The sequence below is a fragment of the Trachurus trachurus genome, assembly GCF_905171665.1.
Source record: "Trachurus trachurus genome assembly, chromosome: 15".
NCBI classification, from domain to species: domain Eukaryota; kingdom Metazoa; phylum Chordata; class Actinopteri; order Carangiformes; family Carangidae; genus Trachurus; species Trachurus trachurus.
In genome coordinates this window covers 19,254,517-19,264,901 of record NC_139906.1, presented here as the reverse complement: position 1 = coordinate 19,264,901, position 10,385 = coordinate 19,254,517, and positions in this window count along the sequence as shown.

Genomic DNA, 10,385 nt, shown 5'->3' with positions numbered 1-10,385 from the left:
GGTACAACTGTGGACTTTGGCACCAGATTGTCAGTTTTAGCAGCACAGAGAGACACACAGAGCTGAGGCTGGAGAGGGAGGGAAGCCTCTCATTCAAACACCAGTTTAAAAGGAGACCTGCTCTGTGGGTGATGTTCCCCCTCGACCACACGGGTGTGAAATACCAGCCTGTCCAACGCATGGTCGACAGGAACAGACAACATCTCACCCACCGACTTTCTCCACGTTGCCTCGACTTCCGCCCCTCTCTTCTCCCCGCGCACGTCTGCTCAAGTAACTGAATGAAAATGCAGTTTCTAGAGAGACGCATCTGACTGTCTGTCTGGTGGGAGGAGGAGGAGAGGAGAGGGAAATCTGCACACAATCATGTCTGAATCGCATTGACAGCTTTTATAGAAAGATGGGAGCTTATTGACAAAAGTTCTCTGCTGAAAAACAGCCAAAAGATTCATCTGGTACAAAATAAAATCTTATTTTTCTTAGAACTTGGAAATAAAAAATATACCAGCAACTCAGAAACTTTCATCTGTTTCCACTGCAAATCATCTCCCTCTTAAAAAACATTTGTTGGGTTAATCGTCCATCTCTTATATGCATTAAAAAAAATATGTTTATTTCCTTCGCTACAAATATATTGCCTGTTAAAGAAAGGTAGTTTAACATTCTGGGAAATACACTTCGTCATCTGTTCTGGTGTGGAGCCGCAGCCAGCGGCCGGTTAGCTTTACTTAGCACAAAGACTGGAAACAGCTGGAAACATGGAAGCAGCAAGCTGCTCTCTGTCCAAAGTTATCAACATCCACCTTTCATATCAGACCTCAATAAAACCTCAACCTGTGCTTTAACTCCAGCCACCCAGTCCAGTGCATCAACGGAAATATATCTTTTGATCAAAGAGCAATTGTAGCTTTGACTCCTGAGAAACTTTTTTCTTTTTTCTTTTTTCCTGGAATCCAAGAGAAATCAACATTTAGTGCTCCCACTTGCTCTCTAATGAGTCAACCTATGTTGTTGCTGAACAAAATGACTGAGCGGCCGCCAAGGGCAAGTGTGCAAGGAAAGAAGTGGGTCTGTCATTTGAAATAAAGTAAGCCATTTATTTCAGGGCATGAGCTTCTCTCATTGGGAAAATATCCATGGTCCTCCTGTCTGCCAACCATGGGGGCGCACACTCATTGCACCCAGAAAAACAGTGGTGCCAAAAGCTCTGTTGCTGCAGGCTTGAGCTCCTGCAGGCACAAGGGGCTCCAAGCTGTCTACAAGATCCCAGCTCTTTGATATTACTCATGGGTTTTTGAGAGACATGTTTTAAATGACTGACATCAGAGACTGGTGCAACAGGCAAGAGGCAAGAGCTTAAAAAGAAGTAGAGGAAATTTTCAAGTGGAAAGAGAAAAAAAAAAAGAAAAAAGAGAGAAAGGAGTTTTCCCATGCGGCAGTAATTATATGTTTGGACATTTGCTCAAATCCAGGGCTGAGAGAGGCACTCATCTTTAGTCATGTATATATTCAAGAAAACCAAACGGAACTGTCCCTTGAAACATCCAGGGTGTCAGAGTCAGGCTTGTTTCCACTTAGGCCTTGATGGCATCGGTGTGAAACTGAGAACAGATGCATTGGGTCTCATTAAATCAGGTTGTGAAGTCTTGGCCTGGCAGTAACCTTACACAAAACAAAGCCAGACAGTGCAGAAAAGCTGCAGGCCCCCTTAAAACGTGGCTTTATCTGGCTTACAACAATAAACTCAGAACAATATCTTTCGCAGAGAGGAGACAAGACACCGCTTGCCTCCCCCTTTTGCTTTGAGATGAATCACATTTCATTTGTTTTTAATGGTATTATCCAGGAATGAAAATGTCCATGAAACTGTTTAATATTTGGAGAGCCGTGTTGGCTGGGCATCGTGATACTTGATCCACATCAACAGAGCACAAATCCTGTGTCACCAAAGAGGCTTTAATCTTCAGTTGGATGACTTTCAACTACTGTATTAACTTTTTAAAATAACTTGATAAGAGTTGATGAAATCCACAGTTTGCTTGACAAAATCTGAATGGTGAGTCAGTCTGAAACGGTGCCAGTGAAGTGTCCTTGGGCGAGATACAGCCTCCACCTGCTGCTGAAGGAAGTCAACAGTGCAGGTCACACAAAGGTCAGAATTAAACTGAACCAGTCTAAAATGAGAAATAAATTCGCATTACTCACATGCTGAAAAAAATCAACACACTTTGCTAGATGTGCAGCTACACACTGGATCTGAATGAAGATGCACACACAAGAATTTGTGACTGACAAATAACTGCCAGCTGGAGGTCAGACATGTCGTTTTTTGCCATGATGGGTGTTGTAGTGTGTGTTGTCCACTAGAGGCATGTAGAGGAGTGTTAAAGCCTCTGACACATAAACACTTAACACAATCCAGACATCACGCACTAAACCTGCACCTGCAATAACAGTGAAGCCAAATAGGCATGTCACCGTACTGTCACAAGACTTTGTCTGTTTGCTACGTGAAGTTGTAAACTAACAAGAAGAAAAAAATCAGTCGTCAGTGATCAGTGAAATTAAGCAATAACATTTAATATGAGTATATCAACACTAAATAAACAGGTTATAATAAACTACAGACTATTTTTGGTGTCGATGAATGTTCATTCAGGCAGAATACTTGTTATAAAACTTGATGGCATTAGTTTACCCATATGATAAAATCAACACACTGTAATGTGTTTTAGCAGCATACAAATCATTCCACAGTTATATATTCTTACAGGTCTTGGCCTTCATCCATGTCATGTATGGAGTATGGACGGCCAAGGATGTCACAGGACCTGGTGGGCACTCTCTAACGCTCAACAAATAAACTATTTTTAAATGTATTTATATATTCATGAATAAAAACTATTTAAAAATGCCCCAGGCAGGAAAAGAGAAATGGAAAAAGAAGAGGGAATCTAGGTATTTATCCTCATTTTTATATTCTTTAATTCATTCAGGATTTTCAAATGTATTCATTTAATGTATATGTTGCTGTTTTCTAAATAAAAAAAATAAAAAAAAAAAATAAAAAAAAACTTCTTATTTGTTGATTGTGAAATCAGGAGATGATTTTTAAATTCGTATTTTTTCTTTATGCCAATTTTAATGGAATAAAGGAAATTATTTATTACTTTTCCTGGGACATCTCTGGTCCTCCATATTAAGGTGGGGAAATATTCATTTAAAAAAATAAATAAATAAAATAAAATGTATGGATATGGACAGCGGGGTCCAAACATCTGATACAATTTCCAAACTCACTATCTGTTTACAACTGTCTTATAATGCATTTATTATTTTTTCATACAGCTCATTAAAGCTAAATAGGGTGGTAGTAAAACAAAATGTGGGTATTTTTGCTTTCAAGCATTTTTTATGGTTTTGCTAAGAAAACTCTATAAACTCTAAAACAGAGTTGTGTAAAGCGAACCGACTAGAGGCCTTTGTACATCATGTTAGTGTAAAAGCAGAAGAGACATTGTGGGCCGGGCTGGTGAATCAACATGACAGGGGGCCGAGGCAGCGCAGCGTCTGCGTTTTATGAGCGGGACTACAATGCTACAAACTCCCCTCCCTTTTTCACCAGTGGAAACAAGTGATCATACCATATCCTTTTACATCTCTGATGGGTTTTTCAGCCATGTTGCACTCTGCTGTAATGGAACAGCTCGTGGACCACTCGTGAAAATACACATGGCAAGCTGTTTGAAGATATCAGCCATTCTCCCCTCTCCTGTCTCTCTCTCTCTCTCTCTTTTTTTTTTTTTTTTTATCATTTCCCCATTACAGAACTGCTGGAAAATCTGCCAGTTTTCCATTCTTTGCACCAAAGCAGTTTTTTTTATAATATTTGAAGGTATGACAATGAAAACATGTTTATTTCATATTTCGTAAATTTCTTCGCTTAATAAATGAAATCTTTAACAGGTGTATTAAGAAACATGCTGGTTTACTTTAATTTAAATTCACAAAATGGAAGAAAACAAAAAACAAATGCAGTATTATTTATGCATATTATGACATTTGATATGATAATAGTTGGTATTTCATTGTAAGTAATTTTAAACTTACTTCTTAATAGAAATGCACAAAAACGTCTGGAAACTTCATCAAGCTTTAAGTGATAAGAGCACAGACAGCAGTTAAACTGACGTTAACATTTTCCATGTGTCCTCAGCAGACTGCACACTTCAGAGCCAACACTTGAGCTTACTGTGCGCTGACTGATTGAAGGTGACTTATCACCAAAATGGAGAAAACGAGAAATTGCAGGGTTGGGGTTAAGCTTTCAACCTAAATAATTCATCTTAAAGAAAATGTGGCGAAGTCTTTGACCACACGTCACTGTGCCAGCATGCACCACCTCCTAAGCTGATGATATAGCGGGATATAGATATATATATAGTCAAGCTGGTTGTAAAATCAAGTCAAGCTTTTTTACATGTCTTCCGACTTCTGCGAGGGGGTTGTTGGCTGCACACATGTCCAGAAGCACAGCTGTTGGCACTGTCTGAAACAAAGCAATGTCAAGACGTGTGTGTGTGTGTGTGTGTGTGTGTGTGTGTGTGTGTGTGTGTGTGTGTGTGTGTGTGTGTGTGTGTGTGTGTGTGTGTGTGTGTGTGTGTGTGTGTGAGAGAGAGAGAAATCTTTCTAGGCAATCCTTTCGCTACCAAACAGTTGGAATATCCTCACAAGTTATTTGGAAAAAATGTGATGTGGCCTTTTTTATACTTGCAGTAAAAGTGGTCACTATAACTTCAGTCGTTTGTAAGAATGCTGACACAGACGTACTGTATGGGGGCTAACACTGCAAGTTTGATAGTCCTGCAGATTTTAATGGTGCTTGTGAGGTAATTAGCCTACTGAATTTTATTTTGGGGTGAACCCCCATCTAATAAACTAATCATCGAATGACACACAACACAAAAGCTGAGTAAAGTACTTTACTATTAATTGGATTTAAATGCCACTTGGTGTTTCACTTTTCCTCTCTTAGGTTTTAATGCAGGTTTTCCAGCTCCGCTTAATTGGAATTTTTTTCTTGATGTGTTTTGAAGTTGTGTTTATCGCCACCAGGAAAGTTTAAGTCCAACATTTACTGCCCTTTTAGCTTTGTTTTGGTCTCTACCAAGTCTTTAGGGAAATATCTAACTCTAACAGCTGCCCCAACATCTGGAAACAATGCTGGTGACAGCAGTGAGCATGAAAACCAAAACAGTAAAGTCGTTGACTGTAAAACCAAAACTATGAGTTGAAACGGGCTGTGGGGCTGAGGAGAACGACACAGTTTGTTTGACATTATGACGGACTACTTTCACATTATACGCATTTTGTCCATTGATACTAAAATGTTGATTTGAATTCCTTTAAAAGGATCCATTGTTTTTCTATTGCTACATAGGCAACGTTAGCATTAGCTGCCATTTAGGCCTGCCTACTTACCTGTCTGGATAAATGGTGTAGGTTCAGCATCAAATTTGATACTCACGAGGAACTGTATTCATTGGAAAGCAACTGGATATTAACTCTGGTAATTATACTATTTCTTTCTGTTTTTTCTTCTTTTTAAGTTAGCATGCCTGAAAAAGAGAGCTGCTCAGAATATTGTAACCTCTTGTACCATAAAAACAACAATGGCTGAAACTCCTGGCAGGATTGGCAAGTAAAACACTGCTCCTGGTATGTTGGCTATATGTAACAGCAACACTTAGGCCTACAAACAGCTTGGTGCTTTTAAAGTACAAGTACTTTAATAATTTGATGACCTTATCAATACCATAGTCAAAATAGAAATACTGTACTCAAAGTACAAGTAGCCTACCCTCAAATTGTACAGTAGCCTATATGTGTGTATTTAGATATGATTCAAAATTCACACATCATCAGTTAAAGGTCCAGTGTGTAAAACTGTGATATCTAGCGCAGATTCTAGATTGCAGCACTCACTCACTCACCCATCGGCAAAGTGACGGTGGCCTCAGAGGACAAAAAAACTTGTTTAGCCTACCACGACTGGGACAACTGGGAGTATTTCAGGAGCATGGAGCATTGAGGTGAAGATCTAAACCATTTTACGGTATGTCTGCTGTTTCCTACTCCTTCATCTTTCCTTCCGCCTCTTCTTTGTTGGTTTATGCACGCGAAACTCGTGAAAAGCGTTCTCTCTGGCGGGCTGGATTTACCGTCAGGGCTGCCGTACAAACATGGCGGCGCAAGATGGCGACACCCTCTAAAGCAAGACCCTTGCTATATAAAAGAATAATTATAAGGCTACAAAAACCAAACAAACGTTATTTTATAGCAATTACACACTTATACAAATATATTCAAGGGTAGTAGTCTATATTCAGATTTTGCCAATAAATCTTGCCAATTATTACACACTGGACCTTTAACACTGAATTCCCTTTCCAGGCTTTGAGAAAATACTGATTGAAAGAAACCCCTCAATCTTCTCCGTTGCTTTTTGTGCCACTAAAAGTATCACTTTCTGCACTGAGACCCACATTTCACTAACTCCACAAACTTTCCCTCACACGTGCTGAGGCCAAACTCCAGCGTTTCACATATGTGACCTCAGGTTGAATCATTGTCCCATTCCTGAGCATTCAAATCCCAACTCTGACATCTGTCAGAGAAGGCAGGAGTAGAAGTTGAAAAAGAGGACATGAAATTGCATAACCATGCAGTATTTTAATCTTTTTCACCTTGGTGGTGGCATTACATCAAATAAATTCACTCAGGCCCGGAGCTTTCTGGCGCTGGGTCCAGGCCTCATGTTTGGGCCCCCAAAGAGCAGCAGCGCAGGTGTCTCCAGAAAACCTCCCACGTGTATCGCTGACAGTCGGATGTGTCGTCGGGGGTTACTCCACCTGATGAACGACACTGCAGAGTCGAATCCTGGGTGAAACAGACTGCATACATCAGGATCTCATTACTGGCTTACTGCACATATACACTGTGTCAAATAAAGTTTAGGCTCCAGGCTATGTTGTCACTTTTTCTGATTTGTACTTTTTTCCTATATGTCCACAAGTCTAATGCATGCATACAGAAACTCTGAGCACGTTATCTCCTTTCATGACAGTCCAACATGCAGTCATTCAGAATTACTTAATCGGATTTATCGCCTTATTTACTGAAGCCTGCACAAAACCTGAATGAACGCAGCCTTTTCCAGGTCAGAGTTCCTCCTGATTTATTCAGACCATTTGCACAAATCTGTCGCACTTTTCCAGTAAGGATACCAAGTAATGACTGTGCTGCCTGGTTAAACCATTTGCATCAGGCTTGTCTTGCAGCTGCATTTTGTGTTTCAAACATGTTTTCCTCACCATTTCTAAGAGGTTTTTCTTTTTACAATCACCAGCATATGTGTTACTGAACCATACAGTGTATTATAATAAACACATTCACTGAGGAATATGAAGGCTGGATGTAAAGATGAGCATTGTCAGCTGATAAATCTGTTTCTACAAAGAGTTACACAGTTAAGGGTTAAATGAATGTAAATTTGTTTCAGGTAAAAAGCAGTTAGAGCCGGTCACAATCTATGGACACAGAATGGCTCATAAATCACACGCATTCGGTGATTTCACTTAATCCTCTGTGCATACTTTATACGGCATGTTCGGCCAAATCACCCCTGTGTTGCTGAGCCAGAAGTATAGTTCCTCCTGGCTCAACACTGTTGGATTTGGCCAGTTGATTCAGCCTTGACTGAAAAAAGTCAGCTGTAGCCACTGGTTTTTATAAGACAGTAACTAATTAATTATACTAAGTAAGTAAAACAATACACATCAGCTATTAAATATTTGTTCTGCATTCCTAATAGTGTGATAACAGAGGAGGGATTTCGAGATTGAAGCGGATGTTTTGGTGCTGGCCAATTCTCCCACATGTCAAAAAAGCATGTAGTCCAGCTTCATTACATCTGGTCTTTAGTTTGATCTGGCAAGGAAGCTTTTTAAAATTATTTTTATAGCCTCCCTGCTTGATTTAACAGTGGACAATAAATAAGTGCAGGGGAATGTCATGCAACAAATGTCAAGTGCTGCACTCAAACGCACGACACTGCTCTTACCGTATTTTCCGGACTATATGTCGCACCCGAGTATTAGTCGCATCTGCCTAAAAAGACGTCATGAAGAGGAAAAAAACATATATAAGTCGCGCCGGTTTATAAGTCGCATTTATTTTTCAAACATTTAATTAATAGCCGGGTCTCATATAATGGCCGGGGCTTTGTTTACACGAAAGGCCGGCACCTATAGCGCGCGCTGCTGTTATGCATGCACGCTTCTCTGTGGTGTGTACTATGTGTGTGTGAGGATGCGGAGATGAATGAAGGTGATCGTCCGAGGGGGGGGGGGGGGGGGGGGGGGCGGCGGCGAACCCTGTGATCAGAAACCCTTTGTGGACTGTCTGTGAAGACGGACGGGAGTGAAGCCGACCTCTCCTCTGCTTCAGAGAGGGACAGCCTTGCACTGTTGGACCTGGGTCTCTGCTCCGTGTCCGGAGCACAGTCGGGACCGGAGCAGAGACTGAAGACGGACCGCAGAACACGCTGTGAAAATACTCTGAACTGACTGGGAGTGAAGCGCTACGGTGCAACGGAGACAGGTCAGACAGCGCAGCGAGGAGAACAGCACGTGAGGAAGATGAAGATGAGCTACTGAATGAGGAGGGATTTAGAAATAAAAGCCTTGCTTCCCTCTTGTGGTCATAGCGTAGGTTTTTTTTTAAATATATAAGTCGCTTCTGAATATAGGTCGCATGGCCAGCCAAACTAGAAAAAAAACGCGACTTATAGTCCGGAAAATACGGTATATGGTATCCAGTTGCCTGCTGTACCAAGCAAGGGCCCAAGAAGGGCAGCCCGAACAGTAACGCATTACTCATTTAATGAAAGCTGACATTTGTTGGAAAAGGGTAACTTCTTGTGGTGAGCTGTCCGTGCAACACATTTTTGAGTCCAGTAACCTCGTATCGACTGCACTTTTCCACCAAAGAGTCAGTGAAATGTGAGTGAGACACACTCCTTCCTGGCTACTTTTTATTTGGAGGCACCCAGATGGTTTGTCCAATTTCAACATGTATGTTTTCACAACTTTTTATATTTTCCATTGAACAGTTGTTTTCATGTACTTGCCTCTTGCATGGCTGGGCTTTGACTATGTACGGGAGTGTTTCAGCCAGGGCCACTCTCTTGAAGTACCTACAGCTATAAGGACAGCAGATAATTAATGATCACTTCATCTAAGTTTGGTATCGTGTATCTGTGAGCTGTGCAGAATGATGTGTGTGCACATTTTTGACACTTGAAGACTTGTTTTCACAATCATCTGCTGAGTAGGAGGTTTTTCTCTCTTTTCCCTTGAATTTGGGTTGAACATATGCATGTACAGCACAAGCGTGACTCTGAGGCATAACAAATAGCTCGGAAACCGGCCGTGGTCCAGTATGCAACGTGCACAAGTGCGGTGTGGAAACTTAAAGCCTCCAGCGCACTTATGGTGAGAACTGAGCTGTTTAATGAAGAGGAAAACATCTTGCATCCAGCAGTTCTGCTTCAAAATCTAATGTTTATTTGTCTCTTCATAGATTTGGGTTTCTAATGAGGGAAAATGAGTGGATTTGCTTTCAATAATTTATGAATAGTTTATTTGACTTTTGTGTTGATTCAAAACAGATTATTTTCATACAGTATGTGCCTCAAAATGTCTTAAGGGGATATTTCAATATTGTGCTTTTATGATGATCAAACTGGTACCAGTGCTACTTAATATTCTGTCTCTAAAGGCAGTAAGAGCATTACCACATAATAACGAAGGCCTGCACATAAGGCAGTGGGTTGTTACTTTAAAATGCATGTATCACCATGTATCCTCTCACCTACCAGCATGTGATGGCATTTTATTCCCATTTAAAAGGAGACTGGAACCAAAACCCAAATAAACTAAATGGGAATGGTTTCCTTCACTAAGGAGAAGGTTTTACTGTGTTATTTCCTTTTCTTGCCTCGACCTTCTCGTAAATCAGAGAAAACAAAGAAGAAAAACAATCCTGTAAATGCTACATGTGCAAAGCGCACTGAACTTGAGTATGATTAATCTAACCAACCAAATGCAGGTATTTGGCTTCAGAGTGACTTGGATATACATTAGTGCCATTTTGTGAAGGTGCTTTAGGATTTAAAATTACTGAAATATTCATTCACAGCTTTCAGCTGACAGTGTAAAATGTGCTGTGCTCCATCGTCTGTAGCCACAAAGTGACTCTGCACATACTATACTTACTAAACATTATTCCCCTTGAGCCCCCTCACACTCTTTGCCTTTGGTATT